We start from the raw sequence: 15,784 nt of genomic DNA, 5'->3' as shown, positions 1-15,784 counted from the left end.
AAAATATCAACTCATTGCTACCTATAAATCCTCTAACCAAATATGCAACTTGTTACCTTCTCCAAAATACAAACTCTCACCAATGATGCTACTGGCATATTTACCATAAGAACATGGCGAAGTACCATGTTCTTATGGTACATCATATACAGACAAACAAGAAGATTTACAAATAAATGGATCTCTGAACATCAAGTCCACATCCATCTCATCAAATCTTGCCCTACAGAACATAGTAACGAAAATGCTAATCACAGGATCCAATGCAACAAAGCTAAGTTGCTACATAGATCTATGTATAAACATGAATGTTTATATAAAGAAAGCTGAAGCCTTACTTCATAGATCTAATCTTAATTGACTGTCTCACTATTTCAAAAGGTTGAGAAATTGTTTCCTTAATTGTATTAAGTAGATTTTGCTGTTATGTTTTAATTTATTTAGTTTTAATTTCAGCTCATTAGTTTTAAGCCACGAACACATTACTGTATATGTAGGGGGATTCTAATCTAAATATGTGCATTATCATTTTTTAATTCAATTCCTAATGGTGCTCGAAAATTTTACTGATGATGTCTTATGATACAAAAGACAAAATATTTATTTAATAAAAAAAGTTATTTACTGTGGCATAAGTGTTACCTTATAGTTATCACCATTTAGTTTTAGGCAGAAAAAAATTTAATTTCATACTGAAGAGTGTGTAAGAAAGTTTTAAAATTAATCAATGTGTTCAGATGTGAACTTTAGACTAAAATACACAAATATTATTCAAGGAAAAATGAAAGCATTTGAAAACAACAACCAAATCTTGGAGATTCCATGGTAAAACATGGGGAAAAAAAAAAAAAAACATTCATTCAGCTAGAGAGACATGTGGTGAGGTTGTCTGCAAAGACAGAAAAATCAGAACTCCTTGATGGACTCGGGAAGTTATAGAGACCATTAAGGAAAGAAGGTTGGTTTATAGTTTATTTGGCACAAAAACTACAAAGGTCGTATATTGCCATAATAAGGTTACAAATATACATAAAGCAGTTAAAGAAAATTGTAAACAATATGCATGTACAAAAATTAGATTCTACAAAGTGAAACAACACCAGAATTTGCACAGAGAGGGCACAGCAACACACAAGGTTAAAGGTTAGAGTAGTACAAAAATTGTCAACAATGCAAGTTAAATAAACAAAATGTGTGCACAAGACACCAAGCCAAGGAATGCAGTATCTACATATAGTTAAAATTATAACAGATGTTTTCACAGTCATACATAAATAGGCAAAAAGGAATTAATAAACACATGCATGCATAAACATAAAATTTGGCAATGTGATATCTATATATAAACAAAATTACAAGAAGGTTACACAAAAATACAAGGTGTCCTACAGCAATACCTAATTAGTAAAAAAAAAAAATAGTAAATAATATGTATGCACAAAATAATAACACATAAAAGGGAAATAGTTGAGAGTTGGTTTTACTTTAATTCTTGGACTAATTTAGATATAGAGTGGCGCAGTCAATAAATACAAATTTTCTCTATATTTGGATTAGAAATCAACTAGCAACTTAATTTTTTTGTTTAAGAACAATGTAGTGCAAGAGCAGGTAGCTTGGTTCCCTATTGCTGGATCCTAATTCGTCTTAACCTATACTTTGGATCCATCAATTTGTCACTACGTTGTTCTTAAACAAAAAAATTAAGTGATTGGAAAACTATGAAGTCCCTACACTGCACCAAAACCTGGTTCGAGAGGAAATTTAAAGAAGCATGTGAAATGCTCAAACATAATCCAAATCTGAACAAAAATGATGGCCTAACCATTCCAAGAATGTGGAGGACCCATTTGCAACCTTTATAGCAACCAGAACAAACCAAAGAAAAATCCCACTACAAGAAGACTGACTTGGTGAGGTGTTTTTTTTTTTTTTTTTCCCCTTAACATTCAATAGCAGTTTGAACTGTACTAGTCCTGAAAAAGATCATAGTATAACAATCTGAACTGTACAAATCCAGAAGAATCTTAGTACATGAGGACTTTAGTAGAGTTTATTGTAGTTTTTTATTTATTAATTATGTAAAAATTTTTTATTTAATTCAAAAAAATTTTTTTATTTTATTTATTTATTTTTATTTTATCTTATTTAATTATCACTAGAGGTCAGGCTAAGAAACAGATTAATTAACAGCATAGATTTAATTTACCTTTATAGAGCGTGCAAGAGTATGTAGCTTGGTTCCCTATTACACATTTATCCTTCTGATGATGACCTCAATACAGGGGTCGAAACGTCAAGTGTTATTTTATTAATAATTAGTAAAATAATAATTTCAACACACGTGTTTTGTGTCCCTAAATTCGTAAATATGAATGCTGATCACCGTGTAACCTTAAAAGAAAGAATCATAAAAATTAAGTTTGGCAGTGTGGTATTTACATATTAACAAAATTAGAGCCACATGTGTTCGTATAAAACAATTCTTTGTAAAAAATTAAAAACATCGTGCAATCTGCCCAAGTCTGTCAGCATATGCCTGAGTGTATATGGTCTGGCCAGGTAGGCAAAAATTTCATCCCTCTCTCTCATGCAAAGTGCTGGCACTCTACCAGTATATGATTAATAGTGAGATGTGTACTGCATTTTTCACAGAAGGGAGGGTCATTAGCTCTCAGTAAATAAGAATGTGTAAGATGACTAACCTATGCAGAGCCTAGTGAGAATAACTTCCTCTCTTCTCTTTATTTGTTGACTAGAATGCCAATGCTTAATTTCAGGTTTAATGAGCTGATGAGCTGATTTATCAGTTGCATCTGCAGCCTCATTTCCCTTAATTCCAATGTGGCTGAGAATCCAGCACAACCAAACATCAAGATTAAGGATTTTCATTTTGTGAAACAGGTGTAATGCCTCAAAGTACTGGATGTGGATTATACATAGGAGAGGAGTGAAGAGCTCAATGAGTCTGTATAAATTATAGTTTTGGTAGCAGTTTTCTTTTATATTAACAAGTGCAAGCTGAATGGCATGTAACTCTGTTGTATAATTACTGCAATCAGGTGAGATCTAGTTGGAGATAATAATGTCAAGAAACACAGCAGCACAGCCAACAGAGGTATTAGTTCTTGAGCCATCAGTATAGACGGGCAAGAAATCAGAGTGTGCTGCTCTGTGTGCATTAAACAATTGGAGATAAACAGATGATAGAGTATGAGATTTCTGTGGCTGACAAAGTGAGAAGCTGCAGGATGGTGTGCAAACCTGCCATAGAGGGATTGTTATGTTTAGTGTAGGCAATGTTGTCAACATTTATACCAAGAGCTTGCATAGTCTCTTTAACACGCATACCAAAAGGACGTATGGCAGTTTGAAGTGTTTGGTATTGAGCTTCCCAGTGCAGAGAAAAGAGACTAGTCCATGTAGGATGATCTGGGAGAGACTTTATCTCTAGGGCATAATTAAAAGACAACCGTTTCCATCGAAGTGATAGAGCTGGTTCATTTGCTTCAACATAAAGACTCTGAGTGGGTGATGTGCAAAAGGCATCAGTAACTATCTATATACCCTGATGATGTATGGAATCCAACCATCACAGGTTACTCTGTGTTGCAGAACCATAGACTTGAGACCCATAATCCAGCTTTGAATGTATAAGTGCCTGATAAAGATGGAACAATAAAGCTTAATCAGCACCCAACTCAGCATAGGATAGAGTGCAAAGAAGGTTCAATGCTCTCTTGCACTTTTCTCTTAGTTGACGAATGTGTGCTAGAAATGTAAGTTTACTATCAAAGATCAGTCCCAAGAACTTGGCTTCTGTAGCTACTGGAATAATAGTGCGTCGCATTCTTAATTCAGGATTTAGGTGAAGAGTCCATTTTCAACAGACGTGTACACAGACACTTTTTTCTGTTGAAAACCTAAACCCATTACTAAGAGCCCACAGAGAAACATGATCAATTTCTTGCCGAAGTTGTTACCCTCATGTTACGGGAGTGGCAGTAAATTGTGAAGTCATCAACATATAGAGCACTGTCTACAGTGGGAGGAAGCCGTTCAATGATTGGGTTGATTTTAATAGCAAAAAGGGTTACACTTAAGACAGAGCCTTGGGGGAACACCTTGTTATTGAAGATATGGTCGAGATAGCGTACTTCCCACTATCTGACTTGGAAAATTCACCTGGAAGGAAAGTTTTTAAGCTTTTAATAAATATAGGAAGGTGTCCTCTGAGACCTACGTTATAGAGGTATTTTAATATGCCATATCTCCAGGCTGTCATAAGCTTTTTTCCATGTAAAAAAAAAAAAAAAAACTGAAACAAGGGGTGTTCGTGCTTCAGAAATGCATCTTTTATACAAGTTTCTAAACAAACCAAATGGTCTAAAGTTGAGCGATGTCTACGGAACCCTCATTGTGTATTGGAGAGAAGATTATTGCTTTCTAAATACCTGAGAAGTCTGCCATTAAGCATTTTCTCTAGTATCTTACAAAGATAGTTGGTCAGAGCAATGGGTTGATAATTATTTACTTGTGTTGGATCTTTTCCTGGTTTTAGAATAGCAATGACAATTGACTTATGCCAAGAATTTGGAAACTCTTCCTCTGCATGTATAGTAAGAGAAGGAGATCCATAGAAGATGATGGTAGATGTTTTATCATTTCATAATGAATGTCATCAGGCCTTACTGCACTAGGGCGAGACAGGAGAGCTCTTTTCAGTTCCTCCTTAACAAATGGCTGATTGTATGGCTCAAGAGCATTGGTTAAAAAAATTTAGCCTTTGTTTCTCTTGCTGTTCTTTCAGAATTAAAAATTCAGGAGGATATGAAGCTGTTACTGAGATTCTGGCAAAATTTTCTCCCAGAGTGTCTGCAATGGTTTTGGGATCAGCAATAACACTTCCATTATGGTCTAAGGTAAACAAACAATGTGTTCTATATCTGCCTTTCATTTTCCGGATTTTATCCCATACAATTTTTGGACTGGTTATTTGATTAATTGATGTAGTAAATTGGATCCATGATTGTTTTTGACTCTAATGACATAGCGTGCTTTGGCCTGAGCATGCTTGAAAGCTATAAGGTTTGATGTGGGGATATCCACGAAATATATCCCATGCTCTATGTTGATCTTTTTTTGGCTGTCTGACATTCTGGGTTCCACCAAGGGTTTGGATAGAGTGGAAACTGAGATGATATTTATGGGAAGGAGGCTGCTCCTGCCTGGACAATGCACTCTGTTATAAATTTTACCGCTTCATTGATAGGCGTTTGACTGATAGCATCAGCATTAAATTTTGCAAGATGAGGGAAAGTGTTCCAGTAAGCCTGGTCCATTTTCCACACAGGTATCCATGCGGGTGAACATGGTTCCTGTGAAGACATTGTGCAGAAAACAGGAAAGTGATCACTTCCATATATGTTCTCTTCAATGTCCCACGTGAGCAGTGGAAGAATGGAAGGGTAGCAGATTGTAAGATCAATTACAGAATATGAACAGGTAGGTATATAGAAGAAAGCATTGAGTTTATTATTTAAAAGGGAGAGGTTGTTATTATTATCAAGAATTCTTTCAATGATTCGACCTCATCTATTAGTGTTGGCACTACCCCATAGAGCATTTTTGACCATTAAAGTCACCCATCAAATCAATTTCATTTAACTCAGCACTTGGTGGTAAATAAATTGAATATACTATAATAAGAAAGGAGTGCTTAAGGGTCAAAGCTGTATAACTGAGAGGAGACCTCCACATAGCCTTTAAAGGAATGCGGAGAACTGACCAGTGCTTCTGACCTAATATCCAATCCTCACCTTCTCGTGGTGCACCCTGTTGGGTATCTACTTGGATACTGAATGGACGAGGATGGGCTGGCAATTTGGGATTTAGCCGACCAAATTGTATTCTTATTGGTTGAACCAAAATATAGAATGATGGTACAACATGAAAAAATTTCATGCCGGCTGGGGCGTCGCCCGGTTAAACAAGGCCCCCATTGTTTTCGCCAGGGAACCAGGGCGAACATCGAAAAGTCAGCTACTGGAACAAATCTGAAAATAATCCCCAACTCAACATCACCAGAGTTAAAGATCGGTACTATCAACATAAGAAGCCTGAATGGCAAAGAAATGGAGCTAGCTGAGGAATTAGATAAGTGCCAGATCGACATAATAGGGGTGACTGAAACAAAAAAGACCAAAACTGGTGAGATCTTTCTCAGCAATAAATACAAAATGTTATATTCAGGCAATGACAATCAAGGAAAAGAAGGAGTAGCCATAGTATTCAACACAAAATACGAGGCTAATCTTCTTGAATGGCAGTCAGTCTCAAGTAGAGTAATGTGGGCAAATATGAGAATGGAGAACTGGACAATGAGACTTATTTGTGCCTATGGTCCCACAGAAGGTTCTACTAAGGTAGAAGTGGAGGGATTTTTTGAGGCTTTAGAAAAAGCAACTGACACAATGAAAAATGAAAAGTTGGTCCTTGTTGGGGATCTAAATAACAGAGCAGGAAATGATTGTGAGACATACAAAAATATTTTGGGAAAATTTGGAGAAAAGAGCAAAGCTAATAATAATGGCAAATATCTGTTGGATTTCTGCTCAGGACATGGACTGGTTATTAATAACACCATGTTCCAACATAAAAATGTGCACAAATTCACATGGAGAGAAGAGGCTAGGAATAAGAAAAGTCTCATTGATTATGTTATTGTTGATAGTGATGTTTTCTCCCTGGTGCAGGACACCAGAGTGTACAGAGGATTTGAAATTGGAAGTGATCACTATTTAGTCTTGAGCAGGATAAAATTGAATTCCATATTGAAAAGAAGAACATGTAAGAAAGTTTTAAAGCGAATAAAAGTAGAGCAGCTCTCAGATGTGAACTGTAGGCTAAAATACACAAAGATTATTGAAGAAAAAATGAAAGAGTTTGAGAACAGGAATCAAATCTTGGAGATTCAGTGGCAAACTCTGAAGAAAACATTGATTGATTCTGCCAGAGAGGCATGTGGTGAGGTTATCTGTAAGGATAAAAAAATCAGAACTCCCTGGAGGATACAGGAAGTTAATGAGGCAGTGAAGGAAAAGAAGAAAGCATACCAAAAGTTCCTGTCAAATAAGTCAACTTGTGCTCTTAGAGAATACAGAGACAAATGCAAGAATGCTAAACACTGTGTAAAACTAGCTAAACAAAAGTCATGGGAGGACTTTGGCAAGAATATAGAAAATAAATATCAAGAAGGTGGCAAAATATTCTGGAGGTTGTTGAAGAAGCTTAAGAATGGAGGAAAGAGTGCTGTAAAAGGAATTAGAGATGATAAAGGTGACATGAAAATGGGAGAAAAAGATATCCTTGAAGTATGGAGTAATTACTTTGAAAAACTGCTAAATGAAACAAGCAGTGATGACAGCACAGTGGTAAAAAACACTGACCAGGCATGCAGTCAGGAATACATATCCATACTTGAAGTAGAAAAAGCCATCAAAGGCTTGAAATGTGGAAAGGCAGCAGGAGTAGATGATATTCGACCAGAAATGCTGAAGTATGGTGGTATAAGAGTCTTACAGTGGCTGCACTGCATAGTTCAGAAAGCCTGGACAGAGGGACGAATTCCCAATGACTGGAGTAGAGCTCTCATAGTACCCATATATAAAAAGGAAATTTTATATATGGAAAATACCTCAGTAGGGAAATACCTCTGCATTACAGAGGTATTTCCCTACTGAGTGTTCCTGGCAAGATCTATGCAAGTATACTTGAGAAAAGATTGAGAAAAATTGTGGAAGAAAAGCTGGGTGAAGAACAAGCTGGATTCAGGTCAAATAGAGGCTGTCAGGATCACATCTTCACTTTATAACAAATAGTCGAGAAAGCATGGGAATATAACAAAGATCTGTATTTAAGTTTTGTCGATTTGGAAAAGGCATATGACAAGGTGCCAAGAGAGAAGCTATTCAATACGATGCAGTTATATGGTGTCAATGGGGCATTATATCAAGCAATACTTAGTCTTTATTTGAGTTGTAAGTCAGCAGTTAGAATTAAAGGAAGTACAGGAAGATGGTTTAATGTTAAATCTGGTGTGAGACAAGTATGTACATTATCCCCTCTGTTATTCATTATCTATATGAATCACATTATGAAGGAAAGTGGTATTAAACATGATATCAAAATTGGGATGTTAATGTCAGCTCTTTGCTTTATGCGGATGATGTTATACTTCTAAATAAATCCGATACTAGTCTGCAAGATTCACTGACTAAATTAAATAACCATTGTAATAGATGTGGTATGAAGTTCAGCAATAAAAAGATAATGAAAATAGGCAGAATCGTTGAAAATGTCAATTGTGTTGTGAATGGAGAACCTGTGGAACAAGTAAAACATTTCAGCTATTTAGGCACGATTTTTACTGAAGATGGTAAATTAAATATAAAAATAGACAACAGAATAAGCAAAGCTGGTATGGTGGGAAGTCAATTGAATAAATTCATATGGAATGAGAAAGAAATTAGTCAGAACACTAAATTAGCTGTATACAAGACAGTGTTCAAACCAGTTTTAACTTATGGATCTGAGAGCTGGGTCAGAAGTAAAACACTTGACCAAAGACTAGAGACCACAGATACGAGAGTCCTGAGAAAGATTATAGGCGTGAACAGATGGCATCAATGGCAATATCATATTAAAAATGAGGATATTAGGAAAGAACTTGACATTGTCAGCATACAGGAATGTGTTAGCAGAGCTAATCCCAGGTGGTATGGTCACTTAAACAGAATGGGCGAGGAAAGATTAGCAAAACAAGTGTTCTCTGCCAGGTTGGCAGCAAAACGACCTAGAGGAAGACCAAGATATAGGTGGATTGATACTGTACAAAGTGCTTTAGACGATAGAAATATAAGATCTGATAATGTTGGAGTCTTGACAAGTAACAGACTGATTTGGAGGAAAATTGTAGATAGGAAATTAATAACGATGTAATTTTTTTCATGTAGTACTATCATATCCTGTACAATTTTTAGCAAAAATGGTAAATTAAATATAGAAATAAACAGAAAGCCAGTATGGTAGGAAGTCAACTGAGTAAATTTATATGGAATAAAAGAAAAATTAGTCAATTTGTAAAACTAGATGTATACAAGACAGTGTTCAAACTATTTTAATTTATAGATCTGAAAACAGGGTTAGAAAGAAAATATTTCATCAATACCTGGATACTATAAATATGAGTTCTGAGAAAGATTAGCGGAGTGAACAGACAGAATCAATGGCAGTTTCATTTTAAAAATGAAGATGACATTGTTAGCATTCAAAAATGTGTTAGAAGAGCTAATCTTGGGTGGTATAGTCACTTAAACAGAATGGGAGAGGAAAGATGTTCAAAACAAGTGTTTTTTTGCCAGGTTAACAGGAAAACGAGACACAGAGGAAGATCATGATCTAGCCTTAGATCATGATCATGAAACTGCCTTAGAAGACAGAAATATAAGATCTGATAATATTGAAGTCTTGACAGGTAACAGATTAAGTTGGAGAAAAATTGTTGACTGAAAATTAGTAATGATGTAACATTTTCATGTATTACTATCATAATATATGGCCGACTGGTTGGTCGAGTGGATAGCATATCCGCTCTCCGGTCAAAAGGCTGTGAGTTCGAATCCTGCCGTGGGCATGGATGTTTGTGATTGCCTGTGGAAATACCCAGTGATGATTGGCAGTAGATGGCGGTGTAGTTATGGTCAGTTGGTGATTGAATGGTGGAGATTGAGTTGTTGAGCAGGTGCCCTCCCTCGATGAGTCCTTGGACTCCCTGGAGGTGTCAAATAATAATATCCTGTATCCTTCCCCTCCCCATAGGATACATGTGAGCAGAGTAACAGTCTGCTATTTGAATCAATAACATTTCAATCTAGCACTGTTTTTCCAGAAAAGGATCTATAGCCAGTGTATACAACATTTGTGTGAGAGGACAGCCTTACTTTATTCTTTGCGAGTCAAGTATAGGTAACTCTCATATAATGCGGTACTTAATTTATACAATGCGGTTTTAATATAACATGGTCTACAAATTGCAGTAACCCTTGTTCAACGCGATTTTGATATAAACAGCCTACAAATGGTAGTAACCCTTTATCTTTTTCACCGCGTGCCTTAAAAATCTAATTTTATCTTCATTAAATAAGTGACTGCCCGTATTGTACATGTAGTTATAAGTAGAGAATTTATATGGGAGTAAATACCTTTAGCATATGTACATATTTCTTTTGTGTAGTGTCAATTGTTTACTGTATAAAGTGTTTATTGCTGTACATGTAGTTATAAGTAATGAATTTATATTAGGGGAAATGTCCTTTAATTGTTCACCATATAAAGTGTTTATTGTTGAAAATTGTCTTTGTTTTCTGCAAGGAAATGCATTAAAAATCATAATTGTGTTAATCTCAAGTTGAGCACTTTATTTTCTGGTGTGGTGAGTTACATACATATGCAATGCTTTTTTTTATGTAAAAAATTTATTTTTGTAGTAATGGCCACTAAAACTGCAATGAAAGGGGAAAAACCAAACATTGAAAAGAAAATTCATTTCTCTCGAAGAAAAAAATTAAAATCGTGGATCAGTTGAAAAATGGAGAAAAACCAGGAGTTGTTGCAAGGACTTTGAATTTAAATGAATCAACAATTTGAACAATCAAACAAAATGAACATAAAATCTGAGAAAGTGTTATTGCTGGATCAACAGTAAGTGCAAAGCGCGTTGCTCGCGTATGCAATATTCTAATGATAAAAATGGAGAAATCTCTAATGATTTGGATAGAAGATTGCACTCAAAAGAAAATTCCTTTGGATGGAAATCTTATTAAACAAAAAGCTCTCAAAGTTTATAAACATTTAAAAGATCTTGATCATAATTCTTCAGAAGAAAGCTCTCAGCATGGATTTTGTGCCAGTAAGGGTTGGTTCAAAAACTTTAAAAAGCAGTTTTCTTTGCATAATCTTAAAATCCAGGGATAATCAGCATCAGCAAATGTAGAAGCTGTCCAGAAATACCCAGGAGAACTTTTAAATATCATTGAAGAAGGTTTTATAGTGCAGACCAGGTGTTCAATGCAGATGAATACGAATTATATTGGAAAAAAATGACAAAACACACCTATATTTCAAAAAATTAAAGATCAGCTCCTGGATTCAAAGTTTCCAAAGATAGAAGTACTCTACTATTTCATAGTAATGCATCAGGTGATTACATGACAAAAACCAATGTTTATTAACTGATCCTCAAATCCTCGTGCTATGAAAGGGCTCAACAAGTCTGCCCTACTTGTTTATTGGCAGGCCAACAAATAGGCATGGGTTACAGCTAGCATGTTTGAAAATTGGTTTGTCTAAATAACTAAAATATCTAATACCTGGTGCGTTATCTAAAATTCTACCAATTTTAGATAATGAACCAGGCCACCCAACAAATTTAAGCCATCTGAATATTAAAATAACTTTTTTGCTGCCTAATACTACTTCACTTATTCAACCACTTGACCAAAGAATAATATCAACATTTAAGTCATATTATATTCATCAAACATTCCAATTAATTTTGAAAAAAATGGAATCTAATCCAAACATGACACTGCCTCAGGCATGGTAAGAGTTTTCAATATTGAATTGTGTGAAAATTATTTCTCTGTCCATTGAAAAATTACAACCCTTTACACTGAATGCTTGCTGGAAAAAAATATGGCCTAAAGCTGTTCTGGAACAAAATTTCGTACCTCCAGTGGATGCTGAGCTAAGTCGTATAATAAATGTTGCACACATTTTTTGGTGAAGAGGGCTTTTGCGATATGGTTGAAAATGAAATTAGTGAATTAGTTGATGGGGAAACAGATTTAAATGAAGAGGAACTGGTACAATCAATAGTTGACGTCAAACCAAATAGTGGAGAAAGTTCTGCCAAAGATTCTGATTGTAATGAATCTGTTAAAGAATTCAGTTTAAAGAAATTAGCAGAAGGATTGGACTTGGCAAGAAAGTTAGGAAGTTATTTTACAGACAATGATCCCTGAATGGAGTGCTCTGGAAAATTCACGAGACAATTGCATATTTGTTTAGCTCCATATTATGAACTTAATAAAAATTGCAGCATAGTAGTATGCAAGGTCATATTACTGACTTCTTGATAACTAAACCAGCCCAAATAACTGACCAGGAAAGTGCATTAAAAATCATAATTGTGTTAATCTCAAGTTGAGCACTTCATTTTCTAGTGTGGTGAGTTACATACATGTGTAATGCTTTTTTTATGTAAAAAAATTATTTTTGTAGTAATGGTCACTAAAACTGCAATGAAAGGGAAAAAAACCAACATTGAAAACAAAATTAATTTCTCTCTCGAAAAAAAAATTAAAATCTTGAAAATTGCAAAAGTATGCAATGAGAATTATACAAATGATGACGATGTCTGGCCACTCATAAATAGAGAACATCTACAAAATGTTATTTTTGAAGACAGTGATGATGATTAAAATATGCACTTTATTTTATTTTGCCTAAAACATTTATGCATTATGTGCAATGAAGTCTACTTACAATTTATAATTTTTATAATTATATACTATGTATTTGTTTCATAGTTTATGTGTTTTCTTAACTTACATGAATTACCTGAATTAAATAAAAATATATTTTTGTTGGCTATATCATTGTTGTTTATATAATTAAAAAAAAAACAATTTCAGAACATAACCCTACTTTTTCTATGCAATCTGAGTCTCGCATAACACAATTTATATAATGTGGCATTTCTATGGAACCTAACATCCGTGTTATTCGAGGGTTATCTGTAATGTGCTGATATTTCTTTACCAATAGAAGTAGTTCCCTGTATAGTAAGTTTAAATGTGTGTGAGATGTAGGGCTATATTTATATGTAGCCTCTAATAAACGTGTCTGATCTCCATTTCTGGGAATGAGGCAGCCAAAGTTGAGACAGATTATGGAAATTCACTAAAGGAGGTGTCTTCCTGCACCCGTCTGAAACACGAGCAATCCAAGCTCATCTCATAAGACCTGAAAGAACTCTGAATTTGTCCATGCCTAGAGAATTGTTTTTTTGGCAAGTAGTTACATGCTGTTTTCAGCTTTTCTACAGCTAATGTATTTTCTAGGCTTTTCTGAGTGGTTGGGGAATTTGATCCTCAGAAGTTCTCTAGTTACCCTCTTATTAGTAAGAGGGTCAAGTATGAGGATGTAACATCTGTCCAGTCAAGCCTTGTATTGAGGTCCACCACTGTTATGCTCATCTACAAGTGCAAGACTTTTTGTGCATGTTGGTACTAAAAGACATCAAATAGTTCAAAGCTAAACATCACCAGCACATTAGTCAACACCCCTTATACCCACCTTGGTGTTGTTGATCAGTGTGATATGATGTTCAACACAATGAAATCTGTACTTTGTGATCAGGGATACAGGTGCAGTCACCAATTATAATGACATGTTCCAGGTGAACTGCAGAAAGATGGTCCTGTGTAAATTTCAGAATTTTTGTTGCCAAGGCATCCTGCTGTGGTATATACAATACTGAAGATGCAGAGAAGACTGATTTGACATTTCTAGATGGGCTGTAAGGCACATGATCTGTTACTTCTGCAATTGGTCTGAATTTGCAAGGACCCATAACAGATACCTATGTTGACCCCTTCCTCCCCCTGCACCACTGCAGAGTTGATATGGTGAAATTCATATAACCATTTCACCCATATTGCTGAAAGTTCAAGATGCTGTTTGGAATTAAGGATGAAGCAACTAAGGCCACAGCCTTAGTTTGCTTCGAGGCCAGGTATATTAAATGGTAAATGCATGTGTTACGCTGGCTTGTTTGCCTGTGCTGCAGGATGAAAAACATGGAAATAGTGTTAGTTTCTTCAAGCAGGCATAGATATGCATAATATATCAGATATCAATATCTGTATCAAGAGAAAGATCGATAATTCTAATAGAGTTGCAATTGTACCAACATCAGAAGTTAGCAGCCACACCATACATACATCTTCAAGGCCCACTCTTCCTAATTGGATTGTGGGGGCAAAAGCTGCAAGAGGAACTTCCAATGGTCACAATCCTCTGCCACCAAGCTCAGGTGTTCTGGTGGGATTCCCAAACGTGTCCACCCAAGGTTTTGGATATAGTCTACCCAGCGAGTCCTTGGCCTTCCACGTGGCCTCCCACCCTCTGGTTTGGCAAAGAGGGCCTACTGAGGGAACCTCTCTTGTGGCATTCTGACCAGGTGCCCGTACCAACATAACTGTGATCTCTCAACACGGAGAAGCAGCGGTTGAGTATTGAGGGTTTCCCGAATTGCAGAGCTTCTGACTCTGTCGAGTTTTGTCAGCCCCGCAATCCCTCGAAGGAACCTCAATTCAGTCGCTTGGATTTGTGTCTGCATTCTTTCGGTCATTACCCAACTCTCATGACCATAGGTGAGGATGGGGACATAGACTGTATTGAAGACAGCCAGCTTTGCCCTTTCTTTGAAGAAAGAAAGAATCAAGGGAGGAAGAGGAGGGACCAGTCTACAGATAATATAACAGATGTATATTACATGAAGTAAGGCATGGTCCAACATCAGGTACCTCGGGTTTGCCACACCCGTACTCACTAAAGTGAGTCCCTTAGGATACACCATATCAAATTCAAATCTGATTTCTAGGGTGCCAAGGGCAAAAAACCTGCCTCCTACTCAAATGGCAATTAGAATTTTTGGTCCCTTGCTAAACTTCTGTCCTATGCTTCTATCTCTTTCACATCAAATGGTATGTTGTAACATCACTCAAAGGTAGGATATCAATCTTCTCCCCTATATCGAAAAACCAAGGCAATTCACATCCCATATACCAAGAATAGTTCACTGTATGCTTTGTCTAATCTTGTAGCAGAAAAAAAAAAAAAAAAATCTGCAACAGCATTGATACTAAATCACCCTTTCAAATATCCATTCAACTGTACACAAAATGTGCATTGCAGAATTATCATTTGCCCTACATTTGCTTGTATAGTTAGCATAGTAGACAGTGCTTCCACTCTTCAATCAATAAACCATGTTCAAATTCCACTGCAAGCATGAATGCTTGTGAATGCCCATGGGTGGTAATTGAATTGCAGTGTGAGAGAACCATTCTGCTTATTAATCAACAGCAGAAGTGGACTGAAAGAGCCTGGTTTCTAGAACAGAGCTTCTAGACTATCTGTCCTGCTCACTAAGCTAAGAAGACTAATTTAGAATAGACTTACAACTTTTGTGAATGGAACTGATATATATATATCATATGTACAAGTTGTCATACTAATATATCAATACATGTGCAGAAGCAACCTAGAAATGTGTTGTCAGTATTCTTACCACATAAATAGATGGGACAGAAATAATTTATTTACTACTCAACTAGTTTTGCGAAATCCGTGTTTCACATCATCAGAAGATGTAAATCAACTAAAAAAAAAAAAAACAGATTATAACAGGTAATGTATACAATGAAATATCTGGAAATATGAATTACAATAGAAAGTGCACTCTTGCTATGAAATTGTTTGCTAGGTTATGGTCTACTACAAACTAATGGTAACCACATGAGTGTTGTGTTTAACTAGAGAAGACCAGACTTGATATAAATTCTCGTTTTTTGTTGCACTGCCAAGGATCATTTTCAGCTGAATCCTTCAATGCACTTGAGAAAAATATGTGGAGCTTGGTTTGTTGCATAATACT

The 15,784-nt window shown here is 35.8% G+C and overlaps 1 protein-coding gene across 2 annotated transcripts in view; it reads right to left on the bottom strand.

Moving 5' to 3' along the window:
• The window catches only part of aPKC (protein kinase C iota type), a 380,150-nt gene that overhangs the window by 291,357 nt on the left and 73,009 nt on the right, over positions 1–15,784 (bottom strand). The window lies entirely within an intron of this gene.

The sequence above is a fragment of the Typopeltis vanoorti genome, chromosome 18 (genome assembly GCF_054136105.1).
Source record: "Typopeltis vanoorti isolate ZY-2024b chromosome 18, IOZ_Tvanoo_1.0, whole genome shotgun sequence".
NCBI lineage: Eukaryota > Metazoa > Arthropoda > Arachnida > Uropygi > Thelyphonidae > Typopeltis > Typopeltis vanoorti.
The sequence above is the reverse complement of the archived record's forward strand: the minus strand, read 5'-3'. Positions and strand labels throughout refer to the sequence as shown.